The 20,645-nt window shown below is 39.1% G+C and overlaps 1 long non-coding RNA gene across 1 annotated transcript; it reads left to right on the forward strand.

Moving 5' to 3' along the window:
- The first annotated feature begins 268 nt into the window (after nt 1-268).
- LOC118774240 lies at nt 269-12,918 on the forward strand. The gene is made up of 3 exons (XR_005004814.1): nt 269-346; nt 4,181-4,273; nt 12,828-12,918. It is a non-coding gene; the product is annotated as an uncharacterized LOC118774240 (long non-coding RNA).
- The last annotated feature ends 7,727 nt before the right edge of the window (nt 12,919-20,645 follow it).

Raw genomic sequence — 20,645 nt, forward strand, 5'->3', positions numbered from 1 at the left:
TTCATGTGCCCTGACAACTAATCAGGTTTAGGATCAGGTTTAAGACATTTTCCCCTGGAATTTTGATTAAAATATTAATCCCAATTCAACCTGTTATAGAGATGGGCGTCCACAAAGACTAAATAAGGTTTTTGCATATTATGCACAGCGTTTGTGTTCTGGCCCTGCCAATTGTTGTTTTGGTCGTTTTGGTGACCCCGCTGGTTCTTTCCACGAAATGTCAATGTGACAGGAAGTGATAGCACCTAGGAAGTGAGTGCAGTAGGAGCAATGCTAGAGCATGTTGTTTGTATCCAGGGAAAATCCTTGCCATCCTCGCTTGTTATCCCTTAAGAAGGCATTCTCTGTAGGTAAATTTGTTTGTTATCATCCATCTTTAGTTTGAGTATCTCTAAATAAGTGAAATGTTAGTTGAGTTGTTATATTTGATAGCACTCTGTTGGGTTCTGTTGAGCGCATGTATATTGCCTTATGCCTTTACAGTATTTTACAGTAGTCTTTACAGAATAACAGTTAATTTCTAAATAATTACCTGGCATTTATGTATGCGAATATGTTTTATGTACACGATACTTATCAGTGTATGTATCTGTATTTTCAGTTTCACACCATTCATATGATAAAACACTCTCAACATTGCATCGTGGTCCCGAGAGTCATTGTATGGAGGTGTTTAGCTTGCTGGATAAATGAATGGGAGATTCATTGAGGCCAGTACAGTTTGCATGTGGTAGGTGGTACTCAAGATTCAAAGTTCAGTTTCAGAGATGCTTTTTCATGAAAGGAAGATGAAAACAGGGGACTTTAGAAACTTTGTGCTGGGCTTTCAATGTAACATGCATCCAATTTCTGATTTGGTCAGTTTCTTATCCAAAGTACCTCTGGAGCTCTGGGTTGCAATGATACATCATCTGCAGCATATGTAAATCCCTGCAGTGTTGTAGAGGGTGTTTGTATTGACAACTGCTTACTAAGGGCTGTATTTGCATTATTCAGCCATGTCGATAGATGGCAAGATCATACTGACTGATGCTTGTTAGTCATTCTTCTGAAATGAGGAAAACTAATGCCTTTGTTTTAATGTTAGTTATCTGCTAGATAGTTCTTGCTTGCTGGCATGAAAAATATAGATTGATAACTGCGTTTAAGTTTCAGAAAGCAGCCAAATGTTCTCCCAAGTGAGAAGATCCACACCTGCAGAAGAGTTAGCCAGCAGTGCCTGCTTTTAGAATGACGTTGAGACGTGACATGCCGAATACCCCTGTTGTGTGAGCTTAAAACCTCAGAACCAGCACGTCTGAACCTCGCCTGTGATATCAGGAGAGCAGGGGGGCTTGGGGGCGGGCGTTGGTGGAAATCAGGTGGAGCTGTGACCTCTGCCTCAGGGACAGGTGCCACCTGCCACCAGGCGGGGAGCGGTAATACTCCCATTTTGATGAGCTGGCGTGAGCCTGCGCTCCACTCCGCTGCACTGATCTATCCCGCATAAAATACAATACAAAGGTAAAAATACAAAACTCATAGTTGTGTGATTGTGCCTTGCAGTAAAATAAGCTGGTTAAATAATTGTATATAGATGTCGGCAGTTCTTTGAAGCAGCTGTCTTTTTTGGCAAGTATAGCAGTGGTTGTAGGTTCAGTTATATTCAGTAATATAGTCTTCCTCTCAGGTCAAATACAAACGCTCAAACAAATCACCAAGGAGCACATCTATTCTGGCTGAATGACAAAAGCAAATGCAATTTTTTGAGTAACATCAAATATGGGAAAACTGACTTTGACATCAACTGCAATATAGCCCGGCTTCAGTGACCTTGATTGGCATTATTCAAAACATGTTGCTTTCAGAAAGTCTTTCCTGCAGTGATTTCATACAGTGTCACTGAGGAGAGAACAGACAGTACCTCAGTATATATAGATGTGATATATATGATACCATCAATACCATACATGATTTTATTACATTGATATTTTCAAATAATGTGCATACACACAAACACACACACACACATATATATATATATATATATATATATATATATATATGCCTGGAGTGAAGGCAAGCTTACTATATACTTGCTACTCTACTCCTCTGGAGATGATTTGTCTAATGAGTCCGCTATTTCCTTGTTGTCAGTTTTGGTTTTCTGCCATCTGAGCTGAGGAGTAGATTTTAGGTCTTGTTGTGCATTGTACTGTGAGTATTCATTATTAAAGGATCCATAATGGAAGACCTTTGTTAAATCTGCCAAGACAAAGAAGCACAAGAATGATTATGCACAATCATTTTAATGCATTTTAATAGTTGTAAACAGCCCCATAATAGATTTAGGGGTAGATTCACAAACAGCTGATTAATGGTTCATTGTGATAAAAATGTTGTTTTCTCAGTAAAATTTTCTAGAACTGTCAAGGAACTGTGCCCTTCAGGATGTTGAAGTGATGGCTGGTTACCACTTTTATGCAAATTCAGTGTATTATTTGTATATATTTGGGAGGGATCTATGAAATGCATTATATTTATTTGGTAATTTCATATTTTAACATGTAACATTTCATGTTCAGGTAATTCAGGTAACTGTTCAGTTTATATCCTTTTCACATTTTTATCCTTTTCTGTCTTGTTTGGTATATTGAGACCTTTGTCTCAGCAGTGTGCAGTTGTTACTGTCCTTTCCTCATTTGATTAAGTGACAGGTTCATTGCAGTCTTCCAATTTCAGTCTCTTCTTTCTCCAGTTGTACAAAAATCACATGTCAAAATCTGAAGCAAGGCCTTTCTCTGACGTGGTGTACAAGATTGAAACAGGCTCTTGTAAATGTCCACAGGTGGTGCTAAACTGCAGTGATGCTAGAACCTGCCCATATGCAGGTTCCTTGGCAATGGGGGTTTCTGTCAAAGAGATATTCCGATGTATTACCAGTCAGAATGGAAAGATAGTATTCTTCTCACCAGCTGTGCTGAGGAACAGGGCAAAAATAGTATTAATCTGTAAAATAAACTTAAATAATAATAAACTAAAGCTACATGACGTGACCATGCATTGCTCCCAACTCCCCAGTGGATCTGATGCCTTTTGTTTTTTCCATTACTTTCCTAAGAAATGATTAAAAAAAAAAAAAATACGATAAAAAATAGTTAATTTACAGTAATCTCTTAGCCAACACCACGGATGTTTTTATAGTATTACGTTTATTACTGAACAATGGCATTTATAATTACTCATTACTGAATTGCAGCTCAATACTTACTTACAAATAGTACAGTACAGTTCTGAGAAATTAAGTGCTGAGTAAGGCAAGTACACATCCAATTTGACTACAGTCACACTGTTATTTCTGCAGTAAGTTATTTTTAAATGTGATTACTTATTAGCTTCTGTCATAGTTCAAAAAGGTGTAATAATAGTCACTTGTAGGCGTTCCATGCAGGTAGGTCATTTAATAAATTGCCATCAAATGTCAGCTGATGTCTCCTAGCACCACCACACAACAACACCAACATTCTTTTCCATGTTTAGAGTTATTACTTTAAATTTCCAGCTCAAACACAAGACTACATTTCAGGTCAACCTCATACTTTTTTTTAGATCAAAGTCTTATAACTATTGTTTCTGAGTGAATGTAATAGACAATATGTGGTTAAACTGAAAAAAAGAGGTCAAAGCTGCTCATTAAGGTATGATTCAAAGAGAGATTGCTTTTATCTCGTCTTATTTTGCCTCATTAACTACTGCACTCCTAAAATGGAACTTTGAATGTTCCGCATTGTGACTCAGACAATGTTAAATGAGGTCAACAAAAGATAGTCGGTGGCAGCGGTTAGGGCATTGAACCAGACTGCTGATGGGTCCAGACTTGGATGAGACATTGCTTATGTCCTTGAACAAGGAACCTCAGTAAATGTGTATGTGTATAACTGGGTATTGTGTGAAATTTGCTGTCTGAGAACTTTTGGATAATGGCATGGGCAAGCAAGTCACTTGGTCTACAGGAAAGACCTCCCTGTGTCACTCTATAGCACATCGTTAGCAGTAGAAGTACAAAAAGGTCATGGGAACCCACATCCTTCTAAAACATCTGTCACAGTTAAACTCTGTGTGGATGTGTACAGTTTTCCTTTTTTTGGGTGAGGGAGGGGCTATTGTTATAATTTCATTTTGCTTTTCCTTGCTGTGCCAGGCCACAGACAAGTGGTACAAAAGAGGAACCTTCCATGTCATTTGTGACCAAAGTGAGAGCTGCAGCTTCAAACAGGACAGCGATGAGAACAAGGTATGTGGAGAGATTTATTGGTTGTATGACCCATCATTCTTGGAAAAGTACCTCTTATACAAGAGCCTGGAGAGTGCTGCTTTCGAACTGAGGACGTGTTGGATTTTAAGGTAGAGCAGTTTTGAATTGAGCCATTTTCAGGACGTGGCCTGACCTTTTAGAAGAGCCAGTGTTCTCACCAATTTGTATACGTTTCAAAGCATTACTGTTGGTCTTTCAGATTTCAGATATCAGTAAAGAGAGAGAACTTCTTTCAAAAATTAAAAGTTAATCTGATGCATCCAATTTGTGTTTGCACATTTGCATCAGCAGGGTCGTGTTAGCTTAAAACAAGTCTGCCCATTGTCCTTAGCCTGTTTTTGAGAACAACAAGCATGCCAAAATGAATAAGGATTATTCATTAGCAGGAGCGGCAGCAGCAGGATATTCCTTTTAGCTTAATTGCATTTAATGTGATGGCATAGCTATTTTAACCTTTGCGCACCTCACATGAAGACTGTAATTGCGACAACAAGAATGGTATGAAGTTGTGATCAATCTCCAGTCTCATACATATAATCAAAATTGTTTGTTATCCAATCTGTTTGCTGTAATGCTATTTCATAATTAAATTAATTACTGCGTTGCTGTTAGACAAAGCCAAGTAAAAAGGGAATCAGCTGCAGAATGGTGATCATTTATATGACAGACAGCAGTTTACAGGTATGTGTTTTGCCTCCTGCTTAAAGATCATGGACCTCCATTGCTCTGTGTGGCTAAACGTCGAGTAACTCTTTGGAAACGCTCTAGCATGGCCTTCTTTGCTGATTTAGCGTTTTCAGAAGTGTATAATTAGGAATTCAGAATGTGATTTGCTTGTATGCGTCATACATAATAATCATATCATGCATGCATAAATACAGGAAATTGAATAAAAAGGGCTTCAGTAAGGTACATACATATACCATTCTGTACTACTGCATATCACAATTCATTAAAATGTATTTATTTATCTATTTATTTATTCATTTTTCCATACTGGCATATCATGAATGTAAGTAGGACCTTATCCTGGTGACTTCATCATATGACACTGTATCAAAAGCACTCGCATCCTCAGTGCTTTGAATGGCCTACCAGCCTGCCATGGGGCAATCTGTGGGGAAATCTGAAGTGGCTAATCAACCTTGGGAAAGACACTAGACTGAAGTTCTCATCCAACACAAACGGGGAGAGCGTGCAAATTCAAAGCAGAAATCAATTTCCGGGACCCTGGGGTTGTGAGGCAGAAGCACTAATCACAATAGCGCCTCTCCTCGTCATTAGGTTGCCCTGCTCTAATTAGGAAAACAGCTCATTAGGAACACCAACTTAAACACAGATCTCAAGGTTAGCACAGTATACGTTTTTCAGAGGCAGGATCTGGGATGCTGTTCTTTTTTTTTGTCCTGTGTCAAAGCAGGAAATGACAGTAATCGGGCTCACAGGCGAGGGAGTGGCCGTGGATTCAGCGCAGCTTGAAGGAACACAATCCGTGATTCCTCCCGTGTAACGAGACGCAGATGTGCACCACCGTGAGAGGTGTAAACCAATCTGCCAACCTGCAATCTCCCCCCATAAAGATTATTTTCCCCCCGACATCCCCAGCGCGGCATCAGATGGGTTTTGTGCCACTGCGCAGCTGCATGCACTCCACTCAGGGAAAACATCTCTTCAAATGTCATGTCTCTCCTCTGCTAATCAAGCGCTGAGTGTAACGCTCCGCCCAGGACGGGTTTTTCTCAGCTCGGCCTCATAACTTATGTATCTTGCCGCCTGCCGCACGTTCCCCAGGGTCCCCTTTTCGTCTTCTCACTTCCGCCCCAGAGCCCCGTCTCAGCAAGCGACGAACGGGGGCAATAGATAATTGCGTTTCCTCTCTCCTTGGATGCAGGTCCAAGAGTATTTTATGCTGTTGGTTTGTTTTCAAAAGGTGGAAACTGCAGGCACGGTTCAGTGTGAAACAGGACGAGGTAATGGCAGATTGGATGGAACAAATGCTGTCATATGTCAAATCATGAGGCGCATGATGCACTTAAAAATTTCCTCCAGATAGTGGAATTAACACGTTTTGCTAATGAGGGTTTTTTTTTCTCTCTCTCTTTGCATCTAATAAGCTGCTTTCATGCGGAAAACCAACATTTTGTCCCCATAGTAGAATATTGGGTAATATATGCATATGTTAAATGTGAATATCTCAAATAGAACAATTCAGATGGGAGATAAGTTGCACAACTGAATTGGAAAATAAGTTCAAGTAATATACAAAACTGGTTCAAGTGTATTTCTGAAAACTGTGACATGTTTCCCTAGAACTGCTATTCAGATGTTACTTTGTCTCAAAACTGAAAGGTATGTCCATTCCTGGCACAGACTCTTTTTCCAGTGACTTTCAAAGGTGGCTGGTGATGGATGGAATGCACTACAAATGAGCTCAAAGAAGGGAAGGCTTTTTGTAATGTCAGAATCAGGTCCAGATAACCTGCCACTCTCCCAGGAACACTGCTTAAGAGACAGCACAGCTCCTCCCACGCAAACTTGGCAGATCTCCCACAGAGACGTGAAGGGAAAAGCAGGCTACAACAGTCACTCCCTTTTTGCATTTAGCCTCTTTGTATTTATGAATGCATACGTGTGGGTTGGGATGTGTCAGTTCTTGGTGGCAGGGGTTCTCATTTGTTATTGCCAGAAGAAGACAGCAGGCCTATGCACCTGTGAAGTTTACTCCTCCACAGTTCCATTGGGCCACCACAGTCTGGGGTATGAGATTTTAGATTATCTCAGCATGGGTCACTATACTACTCTAAAAATCTAAAAATGTCATTTGTTGTTTTGGTTTATTGATTGTATTGGGTTTGTTTCTTGACTGCTGAGGAATTCATTTATCCGTGCCAAGAGACATACTTGTATGACTCTTGGCACTGTGGACTGAACATCTCCTTCTGGGCCTTGTATGCTCTTCGCTTGGTTTGCCAGGTTTGCCAGTTGAAATCAGAGCTGGGTGAAGTGCTGTATGATGCTGTGTGTGGCCGCACAGTTTACAGAAATATTCCATATGACCTTTAGGATGTTGGACTGTTTATCGTAATGACAACAGCAATAACCACATCCCAGCCAACCTGATAACTAAGATGTCATACAGGCACAGTACTAGTTGTCTAAAAATACTGCTGCTCTCTGTTGAAGGGTTAAGTAAAAAAAAAAGGCAGCACTGAACTGCATTTCAAGCAAAACAATTTAACACATTGATGTACAACATCAGCTGCCTGCAGCTGCACCATTCTAGCGGTTTACCCACCAGCAGTTCCACCAGGCATGCTAGCTATTCATTACATTTAGCCATATATCTGAACTATTTCAAAAATATGTGATGATATCCCAGGCAGTATATAGATAGTAGATAGTAGATAGTTACCTATAATTGGTACTGTAAACCATAATGGGGATGTATGCATATTTAAAGTAACTGAAAATGCATGACTGAGAGTCTACACAGACATATATATGAAAATCAATCCACTGAAGATGTGTCTTGACTGAGACCTGGATTGAAACACATGAAGCGTACCCAGGCTGGAGACAGAAGCTTTTGAAGCAAGTGACAGCCTCTGTCCCACGAATCTGTTTGCCTGTCTCCAACCTTTACAGTCTCCACTTTTCAGCACACTTAGTAATAACATAAATGAATCACTTATTTTGTTTAAAATGTGTATTGCTTAACGCCTTTTTTGTTATAGAAATTGTCTAAAGTCAAATGCTGATTTGGCATTTTAAAAATTTTTGAATTTGTTTACTATTACATTACATTATTAAATCCTTCGGCAGATACTTCAAATGCGGATCCAAAGTGATGTACATAGATTATGTTCAGGTTAGGTACCATGCTACAGGGCAAAAGAAGAGCACCCCACCTAAGAGCACAAGGCCATCAACTTCTCCACTTTGCCACACTATCACACAGTGCCAGTAACAGTGATGGTAATAATGATAGTCACTCCATTCAGCAAAAAAAAAAAGAATAATGAAGCTTTGTCCGGGCTATCTTCTGTGTTATGGCCTTATCTTTACAGTATATGCCAAGCAGTCATACGCTTGTGTCTCCAGAAGGGCTTCTCTGACGCTTCGCTGGTATGTACTGCATCCCTGTCTTCTCCATTTCCCTGACATAAGTCAATTACCTGAAAGGCTGCCAGAATGGTAATTGTCTCAATTTCCTCACCGTGTTGCTCCGCGGTGTTAAATTACCCAGCCACATTAGTGGCCCGCACCAACAGAAAGAGCATTTGTACGTACAGGCTACCCTTTCTCAATATCTTCAGTCACAGCGAACGGTTTTCTAAACGCTAATCCCTTGTGTTTTTCTTCAGCTACATGTCCCATAAGATTTTTTTTACAACTTCCAAAATGCAATGAACACAAGCTTAGATGCTCCTTAATTCCACAAATATAAATACATGAAACAGAATCATGCTTCAGGTTGGGGAGAAAAAATATAGTTTCAGAGTTATATAATGTTAGACCAAACCTTCTCTTAAATGGAAATGGTTTATGTATATACGTGTGTGTGTGTATGTGTGTGTGTGTGTGTGTGTGTGTGTCTGTATAATGGCTCACAACCTTTTGTTGCAGGTTTGTTGTTGTGCATCTTTGAAACATTTTGTTTTGTGAAACATTGATAGTTTTCAGAATATATTTCAGTAATTGTAAAAAGATGATAACTTTAATTTTTGAAATGTGTTTGGTTTTCAAGATACATAGCATACACATTTCTTAGGTAAGATTCAGACTTTCAGCCATATCTTGGGATTGTCTGATCAATGCTGCAATCTGGAATGCTGGATGGAAGCAGTACCTTCCTCTCTCTTTTCTCTTCCTTTGTCATTAATGTTTTGTCAAACCCTTAGTCTGTGCAAGCCATTATACTCCCAGATTCAACTGTTTATGCATAGTCTAACAGTGGCCACCTAACTGAAAGATTGGATAGAAATGACCTCCAAAGAATTTATTATTCATAAAAGAATGGATTACCAAATTTGGAATGCAAAGGAAAGTTAGATAATAGGAGTTTTGGCTCTGGGCCACTAATTTCACCTGGCAAATCTCCCGCTTGCTTTTACAGGTGCAACCGAGGACAATGAAAACTTTTTACCTTCCCAAGTCCTTGGTAGCTCTGTGAAAAAGTGTATGGTTTCTATAGTGACCTAGGACAAAGCCACACAGTATTTTCAATGCTGATATAGAAATTTTATTTTTAAGGGTCTGAGACTTCTCCTTGCCAGGGTAAATGGTTTTGGTTTTGCATTCTGATTATTCTACATGGTGTTTTAAAAATAAAAATCACTCATTCTTAAAAAAAGTAACAGGGAGGTGACATCAAACGTTTGCATTGAGGTTAATAGCACCAGCATTTGTGGCAGGTTGATGAAGTTAACATTTGTTGTGAACCCACTATCCTTTTGTTTACTGTATATACTACTTCAAAGCTGTTGGCATTTAATTCTAAATAATTACACGCATAAAACAAGTGCACACACACTCTTGGAGCACACAACAATAACGCATTAGGGGGAAAGCCTGTAATTTCTCTGAGCATTTGCATGCCTCCCTTTGTCACAATTTCAGCAGGAAGTGCCATAATATCACTGGGGAGTGCACATTACTTTTTCTTTCTGCCAGCATTGTTGGTCATAATGTTACTGTGGGTAAATTCTGTAATGATTGTGTACTAAATTCCTTTCGGTCTGCATCTTTCATCATGGCAGTTGTTTCAATATTAACATCCTCAGCTTTATCAGTGGAGGCACTTTTTTATTTGGCTAAGTTCTGTATCACAGCATCTAAGAGGAAAGGAGGGGAGGCAACATCTGAGCCCTTACCTAATAGGGTCTGGACATTTCTAGATTTCTGTGGTGTGATGTCCCTTATACAAGCACAACTGGTCACTACCCTGTAATATGCTCTCTTGTAAGGCTCAGAGCCAAGCAAAGGCAGTGTGGGCAATCATTTTAAAACCATTGGTGTACTTCAACAGGGGATTAACACACATTGGCAGTTTCTTTTCTGTTCTTGTCGGTGTAACTACACATTTCAAAAATTAGTCCTCTTTTCAAAGAACAAGCTTCCTCTCCCCTGCGCTATCAATGCAGCCATTGCGACCATAGTGAGACTTCCTTTTTTTGTATTTTCCATTTGACTGAATTCGTTTAACTTTTACCAGTCAGGCGAAAGGCGTGCAAAGGTGATGGTGCTGATCTGTGACTCGGTCTCGTCCTTTGCGGGCATACTGTGCTCGCACTCTTTCAATGGAAGCCAGCATCTCTGAGCACAGACCAGGCCTGTTCTGTGATGATACCAGCCAGCCCAAGACAGTCGATCTCTGGATGAAGGATCACACGTCTTGCTCAATGGATTCTGGGAGATTGAAGAGGCTTGCGGGCTCCCAGAGGAAAGACTTTGTGGCTATTTGTGACCCTTGCCAAAACCATTTTCTTCCAATTGTCCCATTTTGGATTTTAAAAGTGAGCGACATGCCTGCTAAGTTAAGAAGCTTACAGGGACTTAATGATTATAGCAATTAGAGCAGCAGTAGCTTTCGGCGATAAGAATAATCATAACCATGATAAAGGTAATAATAAAACTATTTTAGAAGCCTTTCTCCTATGTTTTCTTCTATATGCATAAAAAGATTTTTTTTTACTTTTCAGCTGTGCTGCACAGCACCTGCTTCATACAACTTTTCAGCATTTTATACATAATATACATACATTTTATAGTCATATATTATTTATTCACCCATGATCTGGCTGCCATTCTGTGCAAAAAGTGTGTTATTTTGCTGTGCTCCTTGATCATAGGAAAAGGCTCCAGCTTCAATCCAGTTCTTACCGATTGCAGCTAGTTTAGTGTAAATGAATGAAGATTATCATGATGTTAACAACAATGTAATGCATGTATGCTCTTGTATAACACTGACACTGGATCTAATTCTGCGTGTCAGCACTACACTCCTTTGTCTTGCAACACTAAATACCAGCAAGCCTCCTCTCCCCTCCGCCATTTCCCTCTTCAGAAGAAACGGGTTCAGCTGAGAGGGACCCTGGGGCCTCATTTATAAAACGTTCTTATGCACGGATTTGATCGTAGAATGTGCGTATGCTCAAATCCATGCCAAAATTCCTTTACTGTAAAAGTGCTTAGGCCCACGTCACATTCCAGCTTGGCGTACACACTTTTCCTTCTGGCAGTGTTGGAGTACTGCAGGTATTCGGTAATCTAAGAATGCCACCCGGGGGTTTCCGCTAGGATTTTTTCTTGTCGTTGAAGGAAATTTATTTAATATGCATATTATGGTTCCACACGTGTAAAACATTTCGGTCAATCTATAGGGTGTAAAATATTCAATAATGCAGTGGTTTTCAAGAGGAAGAATGGCAGCATTGGCACTTCTTGAAGATATCGCCAACCACGCAATAAGAAGGGAACAAGTTTTTACAGATCAGGCAGATGTCTTGGCACATAATGACGAGTGGCTGATAAGCAGGTACCGTTTGCCGAGAGCTACGCTATCAGAGCTTTGTGCCCAGATGGCACGTACTTGGTTTTAGTGGTGACGCCACTGGAAAGGCTTCCAAACAGCGTCACTGCACGCATCTGCACCTCTGCCAACAGGACCTCGATTTCGGCCTTGCTAAAAAAATTTTTTCTTGCAGCTCGCCATTATCAAGTAGAGGATTTGGGTTTTGATTCGAGCTCCTTTATATGCTGATGAGATTAATTAATTAGGGGGCATTTACAAGGCGGAGATCTAAAACCATTCAGCTAGCACAATTTTAAGATCATTTGTGATTCATAGATTTCACATCTGGGAGAGTGGTGTACGCATGTTTCTTTGTGCGTACGTTCATTTTCTCTGAATCAAACATATGCACATTTCAGAAATGATCATAGATCAAATGTAGGATTGTTTCTACGCAACTTTTTTTTTTTTTTTTTGAGGCCTCTGGTCTGTCTTGGCCATGGGAGGTGCGACTCGGCCCTCGTGTGCCGGACCGGGTTTGCTAATCCTGCTGAGAGCCCTGTGCCGCTGCATGGAGAATCCCTGATGATGAGAGCCTTATTTCACTCTTGAGTTGCTGGGAGAGATTTGGCCTTCTCTCATGAGCTCCCCCCACTGCTCCCCCTCATCCTTTTCCAGCACATTCCACATGCAATGGCTTGAAAAGGTGGATTAGTGCCAGGTTGGCCCTTCCATTAGAAGTGGAGTAAACAACATCCGGAGCACTGCCCTGAGTTACTTTCCGGGGGAGAGTGTCATATTATTCAGTGCTCCAGCAAAATGAGTAGCTGAAGAGCAATTACCTACACCTTTCGGATATATGTCATGCTGGCATGTAACTGGGAAATAAAAGCACATTTCTTTATCTGGAATAGGAGTTTCAGGCTTTTAAAATGATTAACCTTTTCAACATTATGCTGTACCTAATATAGGTGTTATTCAAAGTTAGTGTTAAACTGCATTTTTTTTTTTGGTTTTCAGCTCTGCGCACCACTGGATTTGAATGGCGGCTTGAATTTGAGGAGCACATTTGGGATTCAGGCAGCAGATCTGATTTGAAATGCACAGAGGTACGGCGGAAAACAGCTCACAGACTGCCATCCGGAAAAGGGTAACGATGATCAAAATGGATAAATAAAAGGTACCCTCATAAATACTGAATCAAATGTGAAATTATTTCTTTCATATTTGGCTGACTGCAGGACTCCAGATGCTGAGTGCCATGGCATTTTTTTTTTTTTTTACACAGAAATACTATGGTGGGAAATGAGCTCCCTCGTGGGGAAAGAAGGCTTTTGAAAACACAAAACACAGCTTAAAGTAGACCACTGGAAGTCTTACTGGAGTGAAAATGGCAATGGCAGTGGGAATAATGCAACTATTCATAAAAAAAAGATTCCTTCCCTGCTGCAGTGAGAACCCACTTATCTTCATTTTACAAAACCAAATTTCAAATGTCATAAGGAAAAAACTTCCTGTAAAGACCCAACAAAAAGGCATTGATGAATGGAGAGGGAAAAAACAAACTGATAAAAATATATTGAGATAAGAAGTAAAAACCAGCCTAGTAAAGAAAAGAACCAACACACTAGTCAAAATGGGAATAGAGACAGCTTTTTTTTTTTTTTTTTTTACTTTTAAGTAATGCATTTAATTCATTCATATTGCATGTTTGCCAGTTCACTGACATAAACAACAACAAGAATGCATCATGGAAAAAAAAAATAGTTCCATGCATTTGTTGTTCGTAAGTAATGAACAAAGCACTGTAGCTGTTACTTTGAAAGTTCCTTGTTCCCATGTAACAAACTCACAAAAAAAGACAGCTCCAGTTATAGAAAACAAGTGACTCTCTTTTCAGTCAGTGCTGTGTTTCATATGGGTATATCTGTCAGGCATCAGATGCAGTATATAATACACTAGTCTTCCACCATATAAAGATGTGTCTATTTAATTTCCATGTAGTACTTTCAGTGATGTAGCATTGTTACAGTGTGTTAGTATGTAGCATGTTGATACTGTGTCAGTACTTTCTATCTTTCACCAGATGGAGCAAAGAGGTAAAGGGCCCTATGGGCAGATCCCTTTATGGAGAGACATTCATATAGATATGGATAACACAAGTTTTTTTTTTTTTTAACATAAAGTCGCAGAACATTATAAAATGAATACCCTGAAGGCATGTGAAGGTCATTCAGTTACAGAAAGTGATTCTGGATAATTGAATTTTCGCACATGAAAACCATAAAACACAACCCAATTGCTTACAGCTTTCATGTGCATGGAAGCCAAGACCACATGCAACCCCTTTGCAAAGATGCAATTTAAAGAATTTGAATTTAAATTTCAAACCATTCTCACAAACACAACACACAACCAACAGTTTGAGGAAACAAGAAGAGTTGTGAATAAAATGTTGGTTTTGGTTATTTTTTTCCTGTTGCTCCCTCTACAAGAAATTCACATGTATCTACTCTGCATGGAGCTCTTCGAATGGTGTTTCAATATTGACAGCCTGTATCATAACAATCAAGTTAAGAACTTCAGGTTTGAAAACAAACATTCACAATCCTGTCCCTGTCCACTGACCACAGGCAATGACATCATTACAGTGAACGTGCCTCACTGCACCTTTACTTACATATCATGGACATAGAGTTCATAATCAGATATTGGGTTTTAGTTTGCGAGTAAAATTGAAAAAATAGTATTTAAGAAGGGAAAATTTTAACTAATGAGAATATAACATGCAACACACACCTCCATCAACCAACAGCTTATATTTGAACTTCTTGAACTTAAATGAAATAAATCAGCATTATTTTGTTTTGTGATGTTGATAGATTCTTTGCGAGAATGTCATAGTTCCATTTCTTCTATTTTACTGATTGCATTTTCTTAGGACTTATTTTAAAAATGTATTCACATCTTCTTGATGTATATGACATGATTCATGTCTGAGTTGGGCATGCGCACTGTCTTGTTTGGATTTCACAAGCTAGTCAGGTGCACAACATGCCTGATAAAAATGCTGTTGTTTTAGTGATCCACAAAATTATACCAATGCTTGGTTCACAAAACGGTATGAGCATTTCAGTCCATAAAGCAGCTGTTACTACTACATGTTCCAACACACAGCACCAACAGGAACTCCAATCTCCTCCGACCCAGGGCAGGTCTCTTTACCGTGTGCTACAGGAAAGTGAGACTGCACCCTCTTGGTGGGATGGGGCCAGTGCCAAAAAAAAGAAAAGAAAAAAGAAGCCAAAAAGCTGCATAGTGTAGGTATGTCAGGTAGGTCATACCACTGCCACCTGTGCGTACATAGAAATCCACTGATGATGAGAAGTACAAACTTGTTTGTACAAGCTTCACTGTACCATGGCTTGTTTGTTTCTACTGATGAATTTTGAATAATTAATTAATTTAAATATCTCCCCACCATTAACATTAACATCAGTGGAGCCTACACATAGAAAAGACAAAAACAATTGAGTCATAGACCTGAACCTGTTTTTGGTTGTTCTGCTTGATTAACAAGCGTGCCCATTTAAATGAGGGTCACTCTTCAATACTCAGTTCCTTTTTTACATAATTGCATTGATGTGGTGGCATTACCATTAAAATATTTATGGAGTTCACATCAAAACTGCAATCATAAGTAAAAATTTCAACAAATTTTTGTCTACGAGTGAGAGAACTTTTAGAGTATTCATGTGGTATTCAAACACTGAAAGAGAAATAGTTGTAATTACTGGCTACACCACAATCCTTCACAACAGTAAGCAACATTACAAAAGCTAGAAACAACACCTACTGTAAGTGTGTCCTGGAGACCAGCATAGCATGCAATGCTCCTTGAGTGAGAATTATTTCAACAGTGATTGACAAATGTCATTCTACTTTTTTTATCTATTGTAAAAATATCCATAGTACATTAGCAGGGACTTGCTATCCTGAACCATATTTTCATCACTGAACATTAGTAGGGAAGAGAGCGAGAAAGTGAGTGGCAGTGTGACCATGGAAGTGTCATACAGCAAGATGTGTGTGGGGCTGTGAGTTTTGGGCTACTGTTTACATGCCTGTATTTTCATCCTCCATCCACATGGTTCCAGAATAGGATGAACTTTCGAACCACAAAATGACCAGTTACTAATTTTCTTTTTCTATTTTCAGCAGACCAGATGGTTATTAGATTCTGAACTCCTTGTGCCTCCTTCTTGTTAGACAGCAAGTTTAGTGTGATTTACTCAATGACGCATCTGAAGAGAACACAGAAATAATAAAGACACGATAGCTGACAGACTGTGCAAAAAATGTTATCTGTTAGTTTCGTAAATTATTGTTCTGGACAAAAAAAAAACATTATATATTTACATTACATTTATTTATCTGGCAGAAGATATGTAGATCAACTTACAAGAAGTTCATTCAGTAGGACCAGGTAATTAGTTGCTCTGATACTAAATCATTATAGCCATCCTTGAAACATAGCGCCATTGTCAGAAACTGTATGTTCTTTGAGACTGCTCTGTCAGACCCCTTGAACTTTGGAGCTTACAGCAGTAAGCCAAATGACATAAAGATACACTTTGCATGAGCTGAAAGTTGACTGTTACATGTTCCATGTTGATTAAGCAAATTATGAATAAAAAGGCAAAATTGCTTCTACATCCATTATAGTCTGATTGTGCACAGTTGAAAAAGAGAACAGTAAAACCTTGATGTGATTGTAACATGCAAAAAAAAAAAAAAAAACTGTAATCACATTATTCTTGTGAATAACTATATCATTATTCTGAACCAGATGGAAGTAATTTTTTTCATCACTTCATGCTCTTAAATCCAACTCTTTTGATGGCTGACTTTGATGGACGATTTTCACTCTCATGAAATGTAAGGTAATTGACAGTGTAGGCATGGGAGGGAGAATATCATGTGGAAGCACACAATATTACATTGATATCAGGATTTTAGGTCTGACGAAGCTGAAGTGAATAAAATTCCACCCAGTTTTGCTTATTTATTGTACCATTAGTTGAAATAATTTGCAGTGAATCCATTTGCTAATTTTAATATTATTTAGTACCAACTAAAATGTATTCATTTTTATATTAAGTTAAAATTTTAATGCATCATTTCTAATTCAAACAATTCAAACGAATTTCAAAATGTGACAGAAACATGGCACTATATATGTTCATAGCTGTGATCCATTACAAATAGATTACTGTTCAATAAACTTCTTGTGTAATGATGACAAATACAGCCTCCTCTGTGCTTAGATGAAAAAGGGAAAGGCTCATTGGAATGAGCTCTGTTGCATATCATTATAGGCCTGAAAGGGTAGAGTGAGGGAGACATTGACATGGAATTAGATATAATAAAGTGAAATGGAAGCACTTGCAGATGATCCATTTTTCCATATTTCAACCGACACATTTATTAGTCATTACAAAAACAGGTTCAGGACCATTAACAATATTAACTTAAGCTTTTAGCCTCCTGTACATCAAACCTAGGAGCCTCCACTGACTAATCCTCACTTGCTTGTGTGTCATCTCTTGTTCTTCTGATGTTTAGATCCTTTCCGTTCACATTCATTACAAGTATCCAGTGATCTTCCCTTGAACCCCCCCCCCCCATAACATTTCGTCTTCACTACATAGATCCTGTTCTACTGCCAGATGTTGTGATGCCTTTCTAGAAAAGTAACTGTACGAAACTAAAAATAAAATTGATGCATGACAGCACTACCTCATGTTTCAAATCCTTCTGCTTTAGACAGCACTAGTGTTGATACCCATTTTAAACCATCATGCCGAGTATCTGCCGCTGCAGGCAAAGTTGGGGACGAGGAAGAGGAGGAGGAGAATTTCTCGAATGAGAGCAGAGAATGCTCACAAGTAAAGGTGCTGATGCAATGGGGCAAAGTGGCATGACATGGGAAGTTTGCCTCCACACGCAGCCATTGCTGGAAGAGTGAACATGGCTTCAGATGCTCATCTCAGTGTGCAGCAGGGAACCGTTGCCTAGAAACTGACTTTATCGCTTGAATCATGACTTCTTAAAATTTAGGCTCATGAGGTGTCATAAAAGCACTTAAGGTCCTCTGTGCAGTTCATCAGATTTTGCGCTGCCCCCAAGATGATCAGCATGTGTTGGCTGTGGAGTCGTCTCCATTATTTCCTGCCTGAGCGCAACATCATTCTCATTCTACCTTGGTGCACAGCTGAGGAAGTGCAGCTTTTTACTCAGCGATCTGTTCCCTGCGGAGGCTTCGAAATTCTCTGACAATCACCCAGGGCAAGTGCCGTGCAGTGTGTATCCTCTCACCAAAAAAAAGCATTTATTGTGAATTGAGATTTAGCATGGAGTCATCTCCAAGCAAACGCTTGTGGAGATTAAAAAAAAAAACCACAGCCCCACTCACCGGAGGGAGTTTGCCTCACGGGCAGATGGAGGGGTGAACATCACAGCGATCTCCCTGACAATACAAGTCTGCATTTTACAAGCTTTGTTTGCTCTTTCCTCCAGATGGAAACATTGACGGCTTTCCCTCTGCACTCTGTGGGGAAAACGAGACATGTGTGTGTGAGAATGTGTTTCATGAGAAATTAATGTTGAATTGTAGCATGGCAGTGTTTACGCTCACCTGATTACATCTCTTGTGATTACAGGTGAAATTACAAATATTGATGACAATGAAAACACAAAAGACAAATGAAAACACACAATCACACCATTTCCTAAAATGTTTGTTGGACACAATGAAATGAAATGATGTGACAGCTGTATGTTCTTTGAGACTGCTCTGTCAGACCCCTTGAACTTTGGAGCTTACAGCAGTAAGCCAAATGACATAAAGATACACTTTGCATGAGCTGAAAGTTGACTGTTACATGTTCCATGTTGATTAAGCAAATTATGAATAAAAAGGCAAAATTGCTTCTACATCCATTATAGTCTGATTGTGCACAGTTGAAAAAGAGAACAGTAAAACCTTGATGTGATTGTAACATGCAAAAAAAAAAAAAAAAAACTGTAATCACATTATTCTTGTGAATAACTATATCATTATTCTGAACCAGATGGAAGTAATTTTTTTCATCACTTCATGCTCTTAAATCCAACTCTTTTGATGGCTGACTTTGATGGACGATTTTCACTCTCATGAAATGTAAGGTAATTGACAGTGTAGGCATGGGAAGGAGAATATCATGTGGAAGCACACAATATTACATTGATATCAGGATTTTAGGTCTGACGAAGCTGAAGTGAATAAAATTCCACCCAGTTTTGCTTATTTATTGTACCATTAGTTGAAATAATTTGCAGTGAATCCATTTGCTAATTTTAATATTATTTAGTACCAACTAAAATGTATTCATTTTTATATTAAGTTAAAATTTTAATGCATCATTTCTAATTCAAACAATTCAAACGAATTTTAAAATCTGAACATTTGTTTTTCCTTCCACAATATCCCCAGTACAGTCTCATGTTTCCCACAGGGTAACCATGATGAGGTTTCCTTCCATAAGTGTGGGAATGAATCACAGAGTACCTTCATTAACAGATGTATCGACTTTATATACTGTAACTTGGGAGAGGGGGAAGAGGCGGATATGAATACCTCTGACTCATATGTGGATGTGAACACCCTGGTGCCGCTGGTGTGAAGTGCAGTCAGCAAGCCCAGGAGGTCCCTTCATTACATCAAGCTGGTAAGCAGCAAGCAATCAACAACCCTCTGAGTGAGAGGAAAGAGATGGATAGAGCGAAACACAGATGGGGGAAAGAGAGAGCAACCGCTCCCCAGATAATCAATAACCCCCCGTGAATGACCACAGCTGAGTGCTCAGCTCACTGCACCAGCACTGAAAAAATATCTCCAAGTCAGACAACAATATCCGCTTAATAGACGCTGTGTTTTTTTTTTTTAACTCCCACCCAAGTCAATTTATATTGATCCTGCCTTTGCACAAGGATACATACCTCCTCAGGTGAAAAGGAATTACATTTGAAACACGCTGGGAGAGTTCCGTTCCGTGGGAACCGCTGAACCACTGTCCTGCTATGCTGTAAATTAAAGTGAAATAAAAGCACATATGCAATGCCAAAAAGATAGCGGATTCATGGTGGAAAGAGAGCCAAGCAAATCTGGTATCTTTTGTACGGTGTAGGGATTTATGTCCTATTTCACAGACTTTAAAGGTTTACCACTGACTAGCCTGCCATGCACATGCATCAAATTAAAAATAACATATTAGATTTGAAAACAAAAAAAATGGAGATCGTTTTTATTATTATTTTTATTTTCAAGTAATAAACAAATAGAACATTTGTAATAAAGCAAAAGACAACTTTTGAACATTTTGGTAGACAACAGCATTTCAATGAGTTCACACACATATTGGATCGTAAAGAACATGACAGACTGAAGCTTCAGTCAGTGTAATATCTAGCAAGCATATCAAGGCAGGTAGCCCTACAGTCTTCTGTACAAAGTGTGAATAATACAAGACAAAAGGACTTACTCATGGGACTGAACGGTGAAGATGGTGTGGACATAACAAACCCACCTTTACATACAAGGTATGTGAATGTATGTGTTAATAATGAAATGATACATAAATTCCAATGTCAATTGACCTTCATTTGAGGCTGTATTGAAATAAATTATATTAAAAACTCGGTTCTTGACTTTAGAAATCCATAAACACCATTGTGATACAAAACTATAAGTAGTGCGAAGAGGGTGACATGGTGTGGGGAAATGAGAATTTCATCATC

The sequence above is a fragment of the Megalops cyprinoides genome, chromosome 3, assembly GCF_013368585.1.
Source record: "Megalops cyprinoides isolate fMegCyp1 chromosome 3, fMegCyp1.pri, whole genome shotgun sequence".
Taxonomy (NCBI): Eukaryota; Metazoa; Chordata; class Actinopteri; order Elopiformes; family Megalopidae; genus Megalops; species Megalops cyprinoides.